The sequence below is a fragment of the Elephantulus edwardii genome, unplaced genomic scaffold (genome assembly GCF_000299155.1).
Source record: "Elephantulus edwardii isolate Elephantulus edwardi_28Jun2011 unplaced genomic scaffold, EleEdw1.0 scaffold00076, whole genome shotgun sequence".
Classification (NCBI taxonomy): domain Eukaryota; kingdom Metazoa; phylum Chordata; class Mammalia; order Macroscelidea; family Macroscelididae; genus Elephantulus; species Elephantulus edwardii.
This window is the reverse complement of record NW_006399826.1, coordinates 4,559,732-4,580,334: the sequence shown is the minus strand read 5'-3', so window position 1 is coordinate 4,580,334 and position 20,603 is coordinate 4,559,732. Positions and strand designations below refer to the sequence as shown.

At 42.3% G+C, this 20,603-nt stretch overlaps 1 protein-coding gene across 3 annotated transcripts in view; it reads right to left on the bottom strand.

Annotated features, from left to right (window-relative positions):
* Positions 1-20,603, bottom strand: part of FHOD3 (formin homology 2 domain containing 3) — a 535,358-nt gene that overhangs the window by 104,764 nt on the left and 409,991 nt on the right. The window lies entirely within an intron of this gene.

The window sequence follows — 20,603 nt, the reverse complement described above, 5'->3', positions numbered from 1 at the left end:
ATAGACACATGCTTGGTGTATACAGAGTCATTCATGGGTTGTTTTTTTTTTTTAATTTACTATTAATTTCAATGGAAATTTACAGAAACTTTGGATTTCCATTCATTCATTGTTGCACTTTTCTCCCCTCCCAACTCTCCCCCCTAGTACACTACCCTCTTGGAAAAGTAAAAGAAAAATTCTTTCAGTTTTACAAACCTTCCTCCCCACATCCACTCCACTATGCAGCCTTCGCTCTGGACTGCTGTCATGACAAAAATACCTAATCACATACCCCTTCTAAACAGTTTTCTCCCTTATCTGTTTCAATGCAGTATACATTATTGAACACATCTTTCTCAGTCTCCCTCAACTCAAAGGTCAGTCCTGTTTTACAACAGTGGCACCATGCAGTATTTGTCCTTTTATGACTGAGATACTTCCCTTAGCATAATGTCCTCCAGGGTCACCTATTCTGAATAATATTGCATGAGTCCCTTGTTTTTCAATGCAGCATAGTATTCTATTGTGTGAATGAATATACCACAGCTTCTCCATCCATTCATTTGTTGATGGCATTTATGTTGTTTCCAACTCCTTGCTATTGTGAACAAAACCGTGATAAACATGGGTGTGCAGAGTCATTCATGTTGATGGTGGTATGTTGGAACCAACACATTGCTGACCCTCCAGTGTGTTTTCAGAGGCAGGAAACTGCATGGGGAGAGACTGATCATTTTTCTCCTGTGGAGTAGCTGATGGATTCAAACCACGTACCTTTGGGTTGGCAGCCCAACTCCTTATTACTCCTTTCCAATAAGTAGGTGCTATTATTATCTAAAAGAGTCTGGAATTAGATATATATATATTTGTTGTTGTTATTGTTAATTGCCTTCTAGTTGAGCACAACTCATAGCGACTCTATAAACAAAAGGCCTGAAGCCCCTCTACAATCGACATTTATCAAAGTGTATAGAGTTTCCAGAGCCATGTTCTTTAGGAAGTGGATGCCACTCTTGCTTTAAAAAAAATTACACACACACAGAATACGAGTTCTAGTGATCTAGCCCACAGGGAATTGTGCTGTTAAACTCAAAAGCCACACCTCTCTGCCAGCTCTGATTCAATAGCAACCCTGAGGAACAAAGATGTCCAATCTCCTCCCCTGCTTTTACAGCTTGGAAAACTCAGTGGAGATTCAACTAGAAACATTTTTCTAATAAGTTTGAGGTTGAGGTTATAAAGATTTATTTATAGGTAGATATAGATAGATATATAAATCTAAGTTCAAATTTGATGAGTTAGAGTTAACTTTCATCCAAAAGTTGTTTTCTACTCTGATGGTCTAGTGGTAAGAAGCTGCATTGCCATCTCAGAGGCGTGCGTTTTGAATCCACCAGCTGCTCCGCTGGAGAGAGATGGGCAATCTCCTCCCCAGCGATTAACTGCCTTTGAATACTTGCCAGAGGGTCCGCTATGGGTAGGTTCTGATTTGAAGGTAAATAACAAAGATATTTACCATACACCAATTTCTTAATATGCCTCTCCAAAAACCAAGTCGACTTGAAATGAGGTTCTGGAATGGCCGGTGAGAACAGAAAAAAATACGCAGAGATCAACGGTCTGAAATCTGGATGGGATGAAGAAAATTTCCTTCCATGTCAAGAAGCATCCAAGAAAATTTAGCTTGTTCAAAGAACAGCGCTGGACAACAGACCGGGACCAATGAGCACAGGTGGTCTACCAGGGATGGTCAGCCACAAGGAAGGCTGCTTTTCTGAGAGAAACAAGCCTGGTCAGTGTCGGCCCAAGTCAGGAACAAAAGCTTGTCCTTATAAATATTTCTGCTTTTAGAGGAAACGATTTGCTTGTTTTAAAGGACCCGTATTTCTTACAGAAGCAAATTACATAAGAGCACTGGTTAGATAGAGAATGGAATATTTTGTGGTAATGAGCTAGGTTTTTTAATGACTGTCAAATGTTAAAGTGAAACATTCTTTTCATGACACCCGCCTTTTGTGGAAAGATAAACAGTGAAGAAATTAATGAAATCCATTACTCTGAACTCATAAATGCCCATTTTCAAGCCACTCCATGCTTCCTTGTAGCAAGAAGTTTGGCTGCATTACTAAGTTGTCAGTGGTTACGACAGGTCACAGTGAAGCTTCTACACGTTATATTTTAACATAATTTCCTTTTTAATAAGAATATTATTACCAGAGCTTGAAAAAGTTATGTGTATATCTTGTGAATCCAAACCATCTCAAAGCTGACCCTGCGTTGAGTTTCCACAACCGTAAATCTCACAGGACGAGAATGCCCATCTTTCTCCCTTAGAGCCCATGATGGATTCAAACTTCTAGAAAGGTACTGCCTTTGAACTAGCAACTTCCCAATTTATTCAAGCGATGCTGTAATTCCCTCCCAGGGATGCTGAAGAAGGGATGTGCCCTCTGTCGCTGGTTCTGGGAGCCAAGTATGCCAGCCAACAGACCATCGGTAGAACTAACAATACAAAAGGGTCTCTACTGATGCCAATACAGAAATAATAGTTATGTCAGCTTCTATCTGAAGCCGGTAAGAAATGTTTCCTCCTTCCCTTGAATGAAGCAAAAAGCTTCAAGAAATTCAAGGCCCATTTTTTGAATGACCTAACATAGATCCCTGTAGCAGAAAGAGAAAATTAAAGGACCCCAGTAAGCTCATCTGTCCAGAATGCCATTTTGGTCAGACAGGAAATAAAAGAATTTTAAAAAACATAGTATTAATAAATTAAATGTCTCAAGAATTGCATGTTTCCTAGATAAATCCAAGATGGAGGAGTATAAACTCTGGTCCTATACTTTCTGTTTCTGTAAATAAGTATAATACCAGTAACAGACGGCAATCCAATCATACAAAGGGAATATACCAAACCACCAAATCATTTTTAAAAGCCTCTAAATTCAAGCTATCCTATCATGGATAGGCTTCCTCTATTTAAAAAATCTTTCAGTGTGCCAGGCAAATACCCACAGAGATTGGAAGGTGTTGTAATGTTAATATCCACAGGTTGAAAGACCAACAATAGTATAAGGGTATAAAGAAAACCTTGTATGCAAGTCACTCTAATCCTCTGAGCCTCTGTTGGTGTTATGTACCATCAAGTCAGAGTGGGCCCATAGCTGACCCTTCAGCAGGTTGTCAGAAGCAGTAAATCACACAGGAGGAGATAGTCTATCTCTTTCTTATACAGCAGCTGGTAGATTCAAACCACAGGATTTTGTGCTGGCAGTACAACTCTTCCACTAAACCACCAGAGCTCCCAAGTCTCCGTTTACGTGTCTGTAAAGTGGGGATAATAAACTCCCAGCTCACGAGGTACTTTAAGGTTTACATGACTGTGGATGTGTGACATTGCTTCGAAGGACTGCTGGGCATTCAGTGGGTCTCCCTTCATGCTGGGTATTTAAATTCTGCAGGTGGGTGGCTGGTGCTGAAGTTCTCAAAACTGGATGTTGAGGAGCATAGGAAAGGGGAGGCAATGACCTCCCATCCTTGCTAAAGGCTGAGTTGGTTATTCAGACTGTGTGCTACCCCAGAATAAACCTGGAAAGTCGGGGTCACCTGGAATTATATGGAGGCAGCTGGAGCTGAATGAAGCCATTGGGAAGCAGGTGGTGAGGGGTCAGGGAGAGAGATGGAGCAATAAGAGTTGATGAAACACTCTGAGTAAAAGAAGTTGCATTGTTTAATCTACAGCCTCAACAGCCCTAGGAGACTTTCTTACTCTGACTTGTAAGGTTACTACAAACAGGATTGACTTCAATGCAATGGGTTGTTCTATCTTTATTCTGTTTTCATGGTTAATGCTATTTCTACTTCTTTTCTTCGAAACAAATAGAGCAGAGTCCAAATATCATAACTTCAGACTTCATTCAAAAGAGTTACTGAGGCTGTTTTTGTCCAAAGTGTTTCAAAGACCCCTATTTCATTTTACAAATGACGCGGACCTCAATGGGAATGTCAAGTGTGGCTGGCAACCTTCTAGTTACAGAGGACATAACACCAGAATTGATTCACTTCCCCACAAGTGTCAGAGTCAGGCCAGCCCCCGTATCTGTCCCTAAGCTGAGGCTGCATCAATTTGGAAGCTCCCAGGATGGTGTCCTCCTGTGAGGCTGGCCCAGTACCAAGGCTGCGTGAAAACACATAAGTGAATTACAGGACATGTGCGCTTGAATTCAAGTGCTTCGATGTCATGGAAACACTACTCATTTCCAAATTTTAGTGCCCAGGCCCTCCTCAGAGGGCTGTTAAAGCAAGTATATATCATCAGAATTTGAAATTTATTGTAATTGTGTGATGACACTGATTTTCCTTCCTGTGAGGGGACAGAAAATCACTCTGCAAATGTGTTTGTATAATCATCACCAACAGCAGGAATCATGTGGAAAGGAGATTTTAAATTCAAATGCCTATTTAACATGGATTTCAGAAGTACTCACACACCAACAGAACTTCCTGGAAGGTACAAATGGTTACACATTCTGCTGCTAATGAAATGCTTGGAGGTTCACACATATCCAGAGGGACCCTGAGAAAGGCTGTTCAATCTACTTACAATAAGTCAACCTTGGAAAAGTCAGGGAGTTAAGTTCTCTTCTGACACATGAATTGCCATGAGCCAGAAATGCTTTTTGTTTTGTGTGAGTTGTGTATATACCACAGAAGGATTTTCATCCATGGAGCATAATGACAGAAAAAAGAAGGGGGTTCAGCATCAAAAGGAAAGAGACCCCACAGAATGTCTGGCTACTCAATACCTGCCTAGTCTTGGATTGACTCTACAAACTCCTGCGTTCAGTCAACCCACTGTCCACCTCCTTTCCCTTGGGTGTGAGGGTCAGACCTGGGAGGCCAAGGTGCAACCTTCAGCCCAAGTTAGCAAAGTCATATGCCTCTCCAACATAGTCTGAAAGTAAAGCAATCCTTATGAAGGTTTTCAAAGGAAGAAACATAATAAAACTAAGATGCAGTTACTATTCATTTATGTGAGGACAATGTTTGAGAGTCCCAAGACCCAACAAATAACCCAGCAAGCCAGACCAACTAACATCTAATACCTAAAACAACGCTACCAAATAGTGTCAGATACAGTTCCAAGCTACAGCAGCTTGATGCTGAGATGCTCAGGGAGGGAGCTGGGTCTCGCTGCTCACTGCAAAACGTTGAGTGTGACTTGTGTTTTTCACCTTTTTCTCCCTCTGTGAAAATTATTTTTTAATTCCTCTTGGTTAGTGAAAACAGGCCTTAATGTAGGTCTTTTTTACAAGCAAAGTGGCACAAAGTGAACTTTTGGAAAGCGGAGAATCCCTGCACTCCTTGCACTCGCTGTCTTCTCCCAGATGCACTATTATCAATGGGACCAGGAAATCTATAACAAATGATTAGTAAGGGGTGGTGTTAGAAGCTGTGGAGTTTGTTCTAATAGTTCAAAGTGACCCCACACACAACAGAACAAAATGCTAACAGGGCCCTGCGCCACCATCACAACAACTGCTACTTTGAGTCTATTTTTTCCAACACTGTGTCACGCTATCTTGTTGAAGTTCTTTTTCCCTAACTGTCTCTCGAGCATGGTATCTTTCTCAAAATGCTAGTCTCTCTTGATAACACATCCTCACCAGCAATCAGGAATATTAAATATTTCCCAAATTAGCTCCTTTTTTAAAAAAAGGGATAAACACCTAGTCGATGACTTAGAAAATGCATCTTTCAAAGGAAGTTGGCTTTATTTTCCTTAACTTAAATGACAGGAAGACTGGTCACAGAAAGAGTCAAAATGATATGCTTAATAATGAACATTTTTATCCTTAAATTCAGAAACACTACATCTTTTCATGAATACAGCGGGGCTTTTTAATTCATCAACAATAGATTCTCCCTTCGCAAAGACCTCCTGCCTTCTAAAAGTGTGCTGAGGAATGAAAAATCACACAGTAGCCAATGCAGCCTTGACTTTCAGTAATTTGGAACGTCTCCTCGCTCTTAACAGAATAAATACAAGGCAGCGCTGGTGGCTCAGTGGCAAAAAGCTGCACTGCAGTCCCAGAAGTGTGCAGTTCAAATCCACCAGATCTTCTGCTGGAGAAGGAGGGACAATCTCTTCCTGTACCGGTCAGATTCGATTTGATGGTACACATATACACAAAATAATTGTAAAAAATTTTTCCAAAAAAAAAAGAATAAATACATTGGCCAGGCTAAGTGAAGACGACAGAGAGGAGACTGCCCATCCTTCTCCCACAAGCATTTAGTAGAAATGTAGCATCTACAGATATAGAAAGGAATTTCTTCAACCTCACATGGGCACCTAGGGAAAATATGCAGCTAACAACACGTTAATGAAGACTGGGGACAAGGCAAGACTGTATGCTCTGACTGACTCCCATTCAACACTGTACCATGAAACACAAGCCAGTTCAAAAGGCAAGATAGCCAAATACACCCACTCCCTAGCCACTGATATGGTTAGGGTCCAAAGAGCAGGCTGTTATATAAAAACTGGTATTAATGAAACTTCAGTGGCCAAATGTTCCTCAAACTCCAGAAAGCATTTCAGAGGCAGCCCCAGGGGAGGCTCTTTCCCCTGCCTAGTCCATGCACAGCGACGTCAAACCATAAGTATTGCTGATTGGGTCAAGACTCGTGGACCCCCTATACTGACCTATTTGGCATTCTCTTCTCCTCTCCTCTCCGATCCGCCCCGCCCTCCCTTTTCCCCTCTCCCTCTCCTCTCCTCCTCCTCCTCCTTCTTCTTCTCTTCTCTCCTCTCCTCTTCTCTCTCCTCTCCTCCTCTTCCCTCCCCTCCCTTCCTCTCCACCTGCCCCCTTCCTCTCTCTTTCTCCTCTCCTCTTCCCTCCTTCTCCTCCTCCTTCTTCTCTCCCTCTCTCCCTCCCTCTCCTTCTCCTTCCCCCTCTCTCTCCTCTCCCTCTCTTGCTCTCCATAGGCACACTCATCCACTTGTGACCACTACTTTCTGGGTCTAGGATCTCCAAGTGTGCAAATGCAAAATCCCAGGATCTGCAGCAAAATGGATACAATGGACTTGGTTGATGTTCATAGACTTGAGACTCAAAGTTGAAATCCCACACATAGTTGGGTAGCCTCCCGCCTATGGGGTGGCTGGGATTTGAGAAGGTTGTCAAGGATATGTGCAGGTTAATGGCATAAGGCCTCAACATCACATCTAGTCTTCTTCCAGCAGCGTGTGTTTTAACTTTACTTACAGTAAAGTCTATGGAGAGGGGTAGGATGGGATGATCAAGGACTTCAGGGATCAGGAGAGAGGTCTTCTTTCACTCAAAACATAAGCTTTAAGGTGGCTAAAGGAGATGTTTTACTATTAAAAATTCAAAATGTCAGATAACAAGATAGCTGATGAGTCTGTAGTACATGTAATTTGCAAATATTTTCCCTCACAGTATAGTTTAGTTTATCTTTATGTTCAACCTACAATATGCAGATGACACAACCTTCCTTGCTGAAACTGAAGAAAACCTGAAGTGCTTGCTGCAGAAGGTCAACAATTATAGTCTTCAATATGGATTGATGTTCAACATCAAGAAGACAAAAATTCTCACCACTGGGCCACCTGGCAGAACCATGATAGATGGAGAAAAGATTGAGGTTGTTAGCAACTACAGCTTGCTCAGATCCACAATCAACACCAGCAGTCAGGAAGCCAAAAGATGAACTGCAATAGGAACGCCTGCTGCCAGAGACCTCTTTAGAGAGCTGAAAAGCAACGATGTCAGTCTAGACACAAAGGAGCACCTGATCCAGGCCATGGTCTTCTCAAATACTTGTTAGGGATCAGAGAGTTGGACAATGACTAAGGATGGACAGAAGAAGAATAGATGCCTTCAAGTTTGGTGCTGGAGAAGAGTCTTGTACATGTCATGGACTGTCAAGAAAACAAACAGGTCTGTCTTGGAGAGGGTGAAACCAAGTCTCTCCTTGGAGGCTAGGATTCTGAAGCTTCATCTCATATACTTTGGGCATGTGGCCAGGAAAGACTGATCCTTGGAGAAGGACATCATGCTCCAATGGGTAGAGGGACAGCACAGGAGAGGAAGACCTAGATGAGATGGATTGATCCAGTAACTGGGGCAATGGGGCTGGTATGTCAGAATTAGTGAGATGGGCTCAGAACAGGGAAAGGTTCAGAGCTGCTTATATAGGATACCTATACATCACAGCACATAACAACAGCACATAACAACAGCACATAACAACAAAAACATTCTATATTGGTTGCTTTTTATTTAAGCCTCATGTTTAGGGACAGCAAGACCTCAGGGAGGGCCTTTGTCTTTAAAAGGCAGTTGTTATTATATTTTGGAGGAACATTCTTCTAAGCAGTACAGCCCCCTTCTGTCAATATGCTGTACTGACATAACCTGGGGTTGCTATGATACTGAACCTTGTGCCACTGGGGTGTCAAATGCCATAACAGTTACCCATAGTGGACAGTATTTAGTGGAGTTCCCAGTTTAAGACAGGTTTGGAAGCAGAAGTGGCATCCACTTCCTAAACAACATGCCTCTAGAAACTCTGAACTTTGATAAATGATGATAGTTATAGAAAGGCTTCAGGTCTTTTGTTCATGGGGTCGCTGAGTCATGTTCAACTCGATGACAATCAACAACAATGAAGTCCTATTAATCAAAGGTGGTTGAGGGGTTTGGTTGTTGTTGTTGTTGTTTTTTAAAGTCATGCTTTTAAAGCCATCGGTAAAAATTCTTTACTGAATCCAAGGTCACATTTTCTCTTGTGTTTCATTCCAAAAGTCTTATATATTTAGGTTTCACATTATAATCTAGTATCTATTTTGTGTGGCTTGTTTTTCGTATGGTGTGAAGTATGGACTGGCTTTGGCTTTTGTCTATGCATACCTAATTGTTACAGTACTTAATGTCTAAAATTATTATTTCACTGCATTGCCTTTACCTCTTTGCCAAAAATTAACTGACTTGGAGCCAGAGGAGGATGGGAAGTTACTGCTGAAGGGCTGCAGAGTTTCCGTCTGAGATGATGAAAAGCTTTTGGAAATAAATAGTGTTAATGGTAATAAAACGTGATGAATATAGTTAATGTCACAGGATTATATACTTTAAAAGGCTAAGTTGGCAAACTTTTTATTATTGATACTTCACCACAGTCACACATACCAAATTAAAAAAAAACTCACATAAGCTATTTAACTAATTGTATTTCACTTCCTTAACTAATAACTAATTCTAATTAGGGAGCGTGGCTGCTAACACAGAGACTACCTCTAGCATTGGTTTGCATCCACTAGTGGCTTCACGGGAGAAAGATGAGTAATCTCCTCCCATCTTTTCCCGAGGCAGTTTACAGCCTCAGAAACCCAAAGAAGAGTCAGCAACAAGCTGGTTCTGACTTGACAGCAATGAATCCGTTCCTTAGCTCGTTAGTTATTCATACCAAAAATAATATAACTGAGCCACATGGTAAATTTCTAGATAGCCCTAATAACTGACTGTCTTGATTATTATAAGTTTATAAAAGTTAATTCACTTCAACTCTGCTTGTTTTCTTTTCAAGGAAAAAGAGTCTTTTGTATTTCTATATAAATTTTAGAAATACTTTGTCAATATCTAAGAAACATAGGATTTTTATGAAGTTGTGTTAATCTATAAATCAGACTGCAGAGTATTGTCACCTTACATATATGAGTCTTCTGATCCATGAACATGTTATATAAATTCATTTATTAAAGTATTTAAATTTTTTCCAGGAAAAATTGTGCCGTTTTCAGTAAAGAGTCTTTCATATATCTTATCAATTTATCTCTTAAGACTTTAATATTATTGCTCCTACTGTAAATGGAATTGTTTTTATTTCAGAGAGCTTATAGCTATTATATATAAACACAGTTGCTTTTCCATCTACAAACCTGATAGAAAAGCCACTTATGATTTTCAGCAGTGAGATTTATTGTCATTTGTGAGCAGGCACCATATCACTTCTCCCCTCCATTCTAAAAAGGGCTTCACCTATTCCTAACATATCCAACCCTTTACATTTAAGACAACAGGGAAAATCTACTCTATGACTGTTTTGTACAGTAATGAAGCAGTAGGCATGGCAACAATGGGTGCAGAGCAACCCTTCCTTTCAAAAGGGTCTCCAAATAGCTTGCAAGTAGCTTGTTGTTGTTGTTGTTATGTGCCGTCGAGTCTTTTGTGACTCATAGCAACCCTATGTACAACAACCCTAAACTCTACTCTGTTCTGTGCCAGATGCACTGTCTCCAACACACCCATCCCCAATTACCCCAATCACAGAGTCAATCCACCTCATAGAGTGCCTTCCCCTCCTGCGCTGTCCCTCCACCCTCCCAAGAATGATGGCCCTCTCCAAGGACCGGCCCCTCCTTACAACATGTCCAAAGTATGTTAGACAGAGCCTCAGAATACTGTCTCCAAGGAGCCGCCCAGTTTAACCCTTTCCAGGATGAATCTGTTTGTTTTCCTAGCAGTCATGGTACCCTCAATAGCTCAAAGGCATCAATTCTCCTTCTATCATCCTTAGTCATTGTCCAACTCTCTGATGCATACCAAGTGATGGCAAAGACCATGGCCTGTATCAGACGCACCTTAGTCTCCAGAGAGACACCATTGCTCTTCAATACTTTGGAGAGTTCCCTAACAGCAGACTTTCCCATCGCAATATGTCTTTTAATTTCCTGGCTACTGGCTACTAGTGCCAAGAGTGTTGACTGTGGAGTCAAGCAAACTAAAGCTGTGAACAATCTCAATCTCTTCACCATCCATCCTGATGCTGCCAATTGGTTCTAGGCTGTTTTTAAAAAAAAAATAAAAAGGCAGCAAGGCTTTGCTGCCAATGTCCTTCATTCCCACTTGCCAACAAGGGCACCATATCCAGTTGCCATATGGATCCAGCCTCCTCTATGACTCTGACCTCTGGACAGGCAGCTTCAAGTCTTAGAACGCCTATTCTGGGTTTCTAGCTCTTCTGTAGTCTGCAGTTCAGCTGAAACTTGCTGGAATACGGGGGGAGTGGGGGGGGGGGGAAGCATGGGAGGAAAGAGGCATAACAGAAAGTGTTGAACTAGGTCTAAACTTTCCACCTTAGTGAAGCCATGCTTAGATGGATGGTATGAAAAGAAAGGGAAAAAATACCCCTTCAGTTTTGCATAACACTATTTTCCCACAAAACAACTTTGGAACCAAACCATGCTGATAAGTGAGAAGTAGATACAGAATGACAGAAAGATTGCTGTGTGTATGAGAAAGAGCAACAGGAATTACAAAGATGCATAAGAAAACACTTTGGAGTGATAAGATACATCAATTATCATGACCATGGTAATAGTTGCTAACTAGAATACCTATGTAAAAATATATCTAATTTTATACATCATATCTGTACAGTTTACTGTATATGAATTATACAACAAAAACAGTATTAACAAGTAGGTAATTTTGATTTAAGTAAAATCTTAGCTGTGAAAGAAGTAAATATTTAATTTATTTCTATTTATAAAATGAAGCTACAGTCTCCAGTTAAAAATTGTCAGAAACCAAATGAAGCTCAGAAATTACCTGAAACTTGCAATTATCTAATTCCTAACTGAGTCATGTTGGAGGCCTAGCAGTAAGGAGCTGTGCTGCAAATCTGAAGACATGCAGTTTGAATCCACCAGCTGCCCCGGCGGAGAAAGACGGGCAATCACCTCCCATGTGATTTACTGCCTCTGAAAACTTGCCAGAGGCTCAGCTATGGGTCGGTTCCAACTCAATGGTAAACAATAACAACAAGGGGTAATTCAACATGAAGACTTCCAGGTGATAAAAAGACCAATAAAGTGGCAGTTAAATAACGTAGACTGATGAGATTGTCTTCAAAACCTGCCTAGGGATCTGGGGGTGGTGTGGGGCTGGTCATCTGATCACAAGAGAAAACTCTGGGTTCTACTTAGTTGTTCTTGACATTTGCTTGCTTTGAAACTAGGGAATGAAAGAAATACCCTTTACTGCTTCAGGGTCACGGTCCAGTTCTTCTGAAAGAACGAGCAGGAACCAAGGTAGCTCCAAGAAACAGATCATTTTTCCCATCACCCTGAAGGTAGCCACCATCAAAGCAGGGGCCATGGAATCAAGTCTCCCTCTTGCTTTCTCTTCTCCAGCCTGTCTCAGGCACACTGTGTGAACACGGATCTCAGCATCCTGGTAGGGTGGGGTGGGGGGGTGGAATTCCAGGGCCCACGCAGTGTGCTGCACAGATTGGTCCCACGTGGAGGCTCATGTTACTGAGCTGGCTCACATGCACAGCATGAAGACAGTCCTCCAGGGCCTGGCTGTTGTCAGGCTGAAGCCAGTCCACTGGCCCCTTCTGCAGGCCCTGAACCCTGGCAGATGGCAGTTCTTGCCTGTTCGCTCTTACTTTCCATCCTCCTGTCCAAGACCAAGTGAGTCCTCCAGCCCAATGGAGGCCAGTCCCCTCCTGCTACAGCTCCAGACCCACTCCTGTTTGGCTTCCCAACTCAACCCTTCCTTGGCATCTTTCAAAAGCACTGAGTGCCAGCACCAGCAACTGTGTTCTACTGTTTCCAGGTTCTGCTGGTCCTAGACCAAGAACCAACCTTCCAACCCTCTCTCTGCCTCCTTACTCCACCACAGCTCACTGACACACGTGTTTCTTCCCTAAAGACCACATTCATTCCAAGCCAGTCTCACAGCTCTACAGAGCATCAAGACCATGTTTGAAGAACTTACTCCATTTTCATTTCCCTCTCCCCTCACCCAGAACTAACGTGGGCACCAACTTCATTTGGACTTAAGCTAGTGACTCCATGTCCTAGAGCTCTTGCGTGAGTTGCTGTCCTTCCAGAATGCAGACTTTGTTAGGTTTCACACTTCGACAGCCTTTCTCTAGCTCACTGTGAAGTTCCATTTTCCTCATGGTACTTACTATGCTGCAAATCCTGTGACTATTTGCTAATGGTTTGTTTTTCTTCTGTCTACAGCGCTGTGACTCAAGGACCAGGGCTGATTTGAGTAATGTTGGATTTCCAAGCTAAGCTCAAGGTTTCACACATAATAAACACTCAATAAATACTTGCTGAATGAAAAATATATATAATAAGTGTGTAGGAAATGTGCGTGCAAACACATATATATATAACAAAATTTCCAAAATCAACACCAGAATCTCGGTCTCCTTCCATTCAAAAAAGTACCTCATCAAGGATCCACGGTGGTGTGGTATGTTAAGTGGTGACTGCTAACTAAGAGGTAGGCAGTTCAAACCTCCCAGCTACTCCACTGGAGAAAGAAAAGGCAGTCTCTGAGACGTGTAATGTCAGAGACCCAAGGTAAGGGTTGTCATGAACTGGAATAAACAGCAATGAATTTGGTTCCTTTGCATTTTGTGTTACTGGACTTTGAGGGATAGAACACTGATGAGTACACCTCTGAATAGGAGAACTCATGCCCTTCCTGACCCCTCTCACAGTGGTGTTTGTTCCACAATGCCAGACTAAAAACACCGCAGCCAGTGACAATTGGAACTAGTCCTGGGAGCCACCCCATCAGGGGAGGGGTGGGACTCCGGCTTCAGCACTGACTATCTGCACGTGTCATGGATCTGCACACAGGCGCTCCACATACACTTTTTGTTAGACATTTTTACTTACTATAAGGAGCTCTGGAGGCCTCGTGGTAAGAAGCTGCTCTGCCAACCCAAAGGCACATGGCTCGAATCTCTTAGGTTCTCTTGTGGGATAAAGATGGGCAATCTCCTCCCATATAATTTACTGCCACTGAAAACCCATGAAGGAACGCTGTGAGTCAGTTCTGACTCAATGGTACATAATAACGGCAACTATAGGCTTAACTGTTAGACTTCAGTGTCACATATGACATGATTATTTTCAAATGGAATTACCGTACAGACCTCTTAATGTTTTTAGACACACACTTGAGAGCATATTGAGAGCACTGCCTAAATTAAAAGTAGAATCTACCATAATCTCATCTCCAAAAGAAGCAAATGAAACTCAGAGATTAAAAACCTGCATATGTGTTAATTCACCTGATGACCTGACAACGTATAGGTGCAACTGGTGCTTTATGCAAGTGACCGACAGACCAGTGGAGGGACATGGAGATGAGGGAAATGTGGTCCTTTGCAGATGGTCTCAGAGAGACACAGAAATGAGTGCTATTCACTAGTGACGCCCTGAAGGCAGCCGACAGGTGGCATGAGACCAGCAGCGAATGCCTCCCGAAAACCAACAAACAAAACCCAAAAAACTCCACCAAAATAAAAAAAAGAAAAACTTTTCCTCTAAGATTTATGTAAATGTTGCACCCTCCAGGTAAAGGCTCTCTCCCACATCTTCTCATAAAATAGTTACTATAGGAACGTGATGCTTCTTAGTTATATGCTTGAACATCATGGAGATTATAATGACGGCACAGGATGGGGCATGGCTTCAATCTGCTGTTCGTAGGACTGCAGTCGACTCAACAACACCTAACAACAACACCGGAAGATTAACCAGAGTGACATGACTCACAGTAAGTAGCTCAATGCGTACTTCCACGGGCACTATGAATGGGATTCACATCCCTGAAGTCCTACAGACACAACCTTACAGGTTCAGAGTTTAGAGCTGTAACAGAAGTCCAGAAATCAGAGGCTATCAGAATTCATTCTTTCTGTCAGAGGAGCTTAAAGGGAGAGATGCCACCATCTTGAGTCCTAGCAAATGAGAAGGAAAAGATCAGATGAAGAAAGGAGGAAGATAAAGTAAAAACAAAAAGAGTGAGCTCAGGAAGGTCTGATACATTTGTAAGGAGCACTTCCATGTGACTAGAATACAACGAGGAAGGGAGATGTTGATGGGTGATGAAGCTGGAGGGGCATTCATGCCCCAAATGTGAGAGCTGCTACACAGGATGTGAAACCGATAAGGCTTAACTGAGAGGCACTGAGGAATCACTCAAGGCTTCCTAATCTACTTCCTATACCTATCTTCATGTCTATATTCCAGAAAAGATACAGGACATAGATTACTGCAATGTACAGTTAAGATGTGAAATTAGTGTTGAACGAAATCCATGGTAGTAGAATAGTGAGGGGGACATAGATCCAAATTACACACGGAAGAAAAACTCTCCAATGACTGAGGAGAACCCAAAGTTCCCAGCAGGACAGAGCCCAGGTTCCCAAAGCCTTAGTCACGGCGTGGAACTGCCCTGAGGAGTCAGACCCTACTGTATGCTTGCTTCCTCCACGGAACTGGAGTTTATCCTCTCATGCACTTTGGATGTAACATAATGGATTAATGAAGACCACATTTTGCCTTACAGGGATGCTCATTGTTTATAACAAGATTGTTATCAGGGACCAGCAGCAGGCAAGAGCTACGCAGTAGCACAGAGCACACGGCTTCTTTGCGGGAATGTAGTATCAGTTGGAACCAAGACCCTCGTGTCCTGTCAGCAGTGTCCACATACAAGCTGTGACCACATAAAAAAAGCAAGCCTTTTACTCTGCTTTACGTGCTTGCCAGGGTATTTTCCAGTGAGGCTTTGTTGTTGCACCTACTTTGACCTAACAATTTAAGTTAGTCTAGCTTGTGGAAGCTTGGATTTGGAGTCCCTGGATGGTCCACATCGTTTACATACCCGCCTGCTAAGCAGAAGGCAAGAGATATAAGACGACTCAGGAAGAAAAGGCTGGTGATCCATTTCTGAAAAACCAACCAGTGAAAACCTTCAAGACACAGTTCAACTCTGGCATACTTGAGTTGTGAACTGGAGGTGACCTGAAAATTACTGGTGTTTTTTGTTTTTGTTTTTAAACAAAACAAAACAAAACTTTATACAACTACTCCCCCTTATCAACCCTTTTATTATCTGGTATTTCACATTCAAGACAACAATAAGAAACTCTATTACCCAATTTTTTGTTTTTTAATTTTTTTGTTCCTTTAGCAGAGGGTTGGACATGAAAGCAATGCCTTTGGCGTGTCTTTTCCCTGGAGGGAGGTCTCTGTGCAGCCAGCCGCTGGGAAGCCGGGCGGTGCTGCTGGCTTACTCTGCCCCTCCTTCCAGGGAAATGAAAATTCTCTCCTGTACTTTTATTTGTAAGAAACAAAAGGATTTAAAATACCAAAACAAATTAAAATTCAGTTCCTCAGTGATCCCAGCCTTCCTCCATCAAGGGCACTCTGTCTGTCCAGCTTTGGTGTGGACCAGGCCTGCTCTAGACAGATGAGTAGGTGAGACCAGGCCACCAGGTACCTGTTGAGGGTTCCCAGCTCCTATGTGACTCAGCAACATCAAAATAACCCAGGGGTAGTGGTGGTGGTGATGGTGGCAGTGGGTGGGCTGGGAGAGGGTGCAGTAAATCACCACACTCCTCACCTCCTCAACTGCTAGTGAGAGAGTGGGCAGATGGATCAGGGTACCCACCACTGGGCTAAGAGGAGGGCTTTCACCTTGGTCAGTGAGAGGGTCGAAGGGGTTTGGGAAGTGGCCAGAGGCCAGGCAGGGCTGGGCTGCTCCTCTTCCCGCAGTGGAGAGAGAAGTGGGATTGTCTTATGGACGATGACACTAAGTTAATATTGACCACCGCTGAGTCCACCTGGTACTTTATAAATTAAAATTGCTATGGAGTGGAAAGGGAGGAAACAAAGAGGCATTGGAAAGGCTGTCTTGGAAGAAACTTGTATGGGTTTTATGATAGCGAAAAATTAACTGAACGGGGTCTAAAGCCTCTTTCACAATGAGGCAGGTGCACAGACAGGCTCCAGGTGCCCACAGGGGGAGCTTAGTGCCTCAGCAACTCGCCAGGCCTGGCGGGCAGAACAGGCTCCAGAAGACTGAACAGAGGGACGGAAGGATGGCAGGGAGCCCTGCAGGAGGCTCTGTTGGGGAAGCTCTGGTCCAGCACGAGAGAAAGTGAAATGGCTAAGAAACACCCTAGCCCTGCTTTACTCAGCTGTGTCCTCTCCCAGCTCCCTTCTTCTCAGAGTAATAATACAGGACTGAATTCATCACAGTGATAAACACAAGTGTTCAGGTCTTCCATTCGTAGGGTCGCTATGAGTCATCTACGACTCAACGGCACTTAACAACAACATTTTCCCTAGGATGACATTTTCTTTAAAAATGTGCACAAGTAGACGGCCTGAAAACAGGGTAAAAAAAATTTCTTCCATTTGGCACAACACCAATTTCAACCTAACACTCTGATGTTTGGAATCTAACCATGTTGGTTAGGTGAGGAATGAATGTATTTCTGGCTATAAAGTTTTAACATCTCTTATTTTTTGACATTTTCTAGGAAGCATAACACCTGCATTTAATGCAGATGTGCTTTGAATAAGGTAGCCACCAGTGGCTATTTAAATCTGCACTACACATCATGAAAACATTCTACAGCTCAAAATTCAGTTCCTCTGTTACACCAGCCCCATTTCAAGGGCTCAGTAATCACATTTGCGTAGCAGTTACCATAACTGATGCACATTTACAACATTCCCATCATTCCTGGAAATTCTACTGGACACCAGAGACACAACTTATTGTTAAAACTTAAAAGATAATTGTGTAGATAAAGTGGGAGAAAATAGCCAGCAAGTACTTGGAATCCAAAAGCTACATAAAGCACACATCTGGGTGGGAGGGGGTTTGTGAGCAGGGAATAAAAAGAAGAAAAATCAAAACAAAAATTCTAAAACAAACAAGCAGAAACTCAAAGGACAAACAGAAACTAGTAAATCCAGGATAAGAAATACAGAGGAAAGCCCAAGCAGATTAGAATGAAAAGACACAAGCAATATTGAGGTCCAAGTAGAACAGTTAACATGGGAGAAGAGATTAAGAGAAGGGACATCCAGTCAAAAGGCCCAATGAGCCGGTACAAACTGAAAGAGCTGTTGTTGTTGTCACTGCCATGTGCCATTGAGTCAAAAGTGACTCAGCTGACCCTCCGGCAGGTTTTCAGCAGTTGTAAATGTCATGGGAGGAGACTGCCCGTCTTTCTCCTGGAGCACGGATGCTGGGTTTGAACTACCTGTTTTGAGGGTTGGTAGTACAACTCCTTACCTACTAGGCTGCCAGAATGTCCTAGAAAAGCTAGAGTAACTGAAAATAAGCAATGAATGCATGAAAGCACAGACTTTAACTCTCAGGGTGAAGTTACCTTACAAATGATTGAGATAGGTGTTCCCAGGATTGCAGAAAAGTGAGATCTCATAAAGGGAAGCTTGATCTGAAGAAGGCTCTCATTTGCCTAGTCCTAGCTGGTCTTGATCAATCTGTCCAATGGCTTCTTCTACTTGAATCCACAATCAGTCCACCCTTGGTATCAGGAGTCAGAAGATCAGGAGACATATTGCACTGGGAAAGTTCTCCAGTCAGAGACCTCTCTAAATAATTGGAGACCAATGATAGTTTGATGACTACTGTGTGAGGGATTCAGGCCATGGTCCTTTCAATCACTTGCTATGTATCTGGGAGCTGGGTGGCAGAGGAAGAACTGACACCTTTGAGCTGTGGTGGTGGAGAAGAGTACTGAATTTCCTATGCACTGCCAAGAGAACAGACATGTCTTGGAGAAGGTGTAGCCAGAGTGCTCCTTGGAGGCAAAACTAAGAAAGCTTCGTCCCATATACTTTAGACATATTACTAGGAGAGGCTGTTCTACTTGGAGAGGGAAGGGACATCATGCTTGGAAAAGTGGAAGGATAGCGGGAGAGAGGGAGGCCCTCAAGTAAATGGATTGACACAGTGACTGCAGTAATGGCCTTAAGTATGTCAGTGGTGATGAGGATGGCACAGGATAGGCCAGGATTCAGATCTGTTGTTCATAAGGTCACTATGGGTCATACTGGATGACATGTAACCACAACAGCTGGTCTCAGCTTCCTAAATCCTATGACACATGCTCTTTATTCCAGCATCTCCTCCGTGACTCACTGAGTATCTAATTGCTGTGCCCCCATAGTCTTTATTGGCTGATTTCCAGGCGTAGATCATCAGACCTTTCTTCCTAGTTTCTCTTAACCTGGAAGTTATTCTGCAGTCTTTTCAGCAGCGGAGCAACAGACAAGTCCTCATTGACAGGTGACAGCTGTGCATAAAGAGAATCAGTAGGGGATCAGTCATCCACACAGGAAACCGACTGCTCAGTAAATGAACAGAAGAGCTGGTCAATGTCTTGAGGAAATTTTTTAAAATATTATTTTATTATTTTGTGTGTGTGCACGTCAAATCGGATCTGACTGGTACAGGAGGAGATTGCCCCTCCTTCTCCAGCAAAGCATCTGGTGGATTTGAACCACTCCATGAAGAATTTTTGACCCAATCACTTCCATTTTTTAGAACGGACTCTAAGCACCAAGTCAACACCACTGAACAAGCCTCTAGCCACGATTTCTGAAAAGGCCTACCAGATGCGGATGTCACTACAGGGACAGAAAGAGAAGGGGTTTCGCCATCCCTAATTCCTCATAGTTTCAGATTAGCTTCTTGAGGCGGTGGTTGTTTAACAGCTTGCCTGCTTGCTTCATTTGAATATTTGAACATAAGTGGTTCAAATATTCCTATGATTTTGCTTCCTTTTAAAAAGATAATATTTACACCTTTTCTGCTCAGAAAGTGCTTTTTGCAAAATGGAAGCATTTTTAACATCTGTTTTCCTCAAAACAGTTGTGTCTTGTTTTCCTGAGAGCCTTTACAAATAGTTCTCCTTTTACTTTGTTATTGGCACAGCTCAAGTTCAACTTTCAAGAAAATGAACGCTGTACTGTCTGTTTCTAAAAGAGAGACTTACAAAGATTTATAAAAGGAAATGTAGAAACCGATTCATTTTGTCTTGACTTAATAGTGCAAATTGTTTCTTTCTTTCTAAGTCAATTTATCATGCCAAACTGCATTCACATCCACACACTAACATGCTTGAGAGACAGGACTGGACAATTCTTAAATTCACAATGTTGCCTAGTTGTACTTACTACCAAAGAGGACCGACCTGTCTGTAGTGAGGTGTGTTGTGGTCAAATTCCTAGGACTTCAGAGACATGACTTTCCTTTACAAAGCATTCAACAGTGTCCTAGAACTCAATAGTGTGATACTAGCCCTGCCAAGTTCATTAGGTAAGGAGGTGCTGATGGAAGACAGGGGTTCTCAGTGCAAAAAAGCAACTATTAGCATAAATGCTCAATATCTGTCCTAAGCAAAGAGTTTTCATTTTTGGTCTGAGTTGTTATGTACCATTGAGTTGGAACTGACTCATAGGTGACCCTCCAGAGGGTTGTCAGAGTCAATAAATTACACAAGAGAAATTATCCATCTTTTTTCCTGCAGAAAGAACTGTGTGCCTTTGGGTTGGCAGCACAACTCTTTACCCACTAGGTCACCAGAGCTCCATATTGGTCTTACTAATACATGAGTATGTAAAATATCTCAACAATGTCTTAAAATTATGATGAATTATGTATCTCAGTAAGAAGAATAATAATAATACTGGGCATTAAATGTTTCAAACTAGATCTTAGTTGAGATTCAAAAAG